Raw genomic sequence first — 336 nt, forward strand, 5'->3', positions numbered from 1 at the left:
TCTGTTTATCGCTTACTGATTACAGTCTGAACTTTTGTGTTAGCAAATAGCACGTATATAAGATTAGATTAAATGTAGTTCTTTTGGCGGTTGTAGCTCAGTTCATAAGCACAGTCTCTCTTTCGGAGGGTTAGTGTTTCACTTAATAAATAAAATTAACATGACCAAATTGAAATCTATTTACTGATTGGAAAAACAGGCGCTGAAGTTGCCAAGGCAAACGTGTGCGGTACGTTAATTCTAACCGCAGAGAGAAAAAAAAAAAAAAAAAGGGAAATTGACTAATTATCAAGTACAGATAAGAAAATTGATACGTGTACGTGGATATATATATAT

The sequence above is a fragment of the Boleophthalmus pectinirostris genome, unplaced genomic scaffold, assembly GCF_026225935.1.
Source record: "Boleophthalmus pectinirostris isolate CB_2022bp ecotype Guang Dong unplaced genomic scaffold, ASM2622593v1 HiC_scaffold_21, whole genome shotgun sequence".
Lineage (NCBI taxonomy): Eukaryota > Metazoa > Chordata > Actinopteri > Gobiiformes > Gobiidae > Boleophthalmus > Boleophthalmus pectinirostris.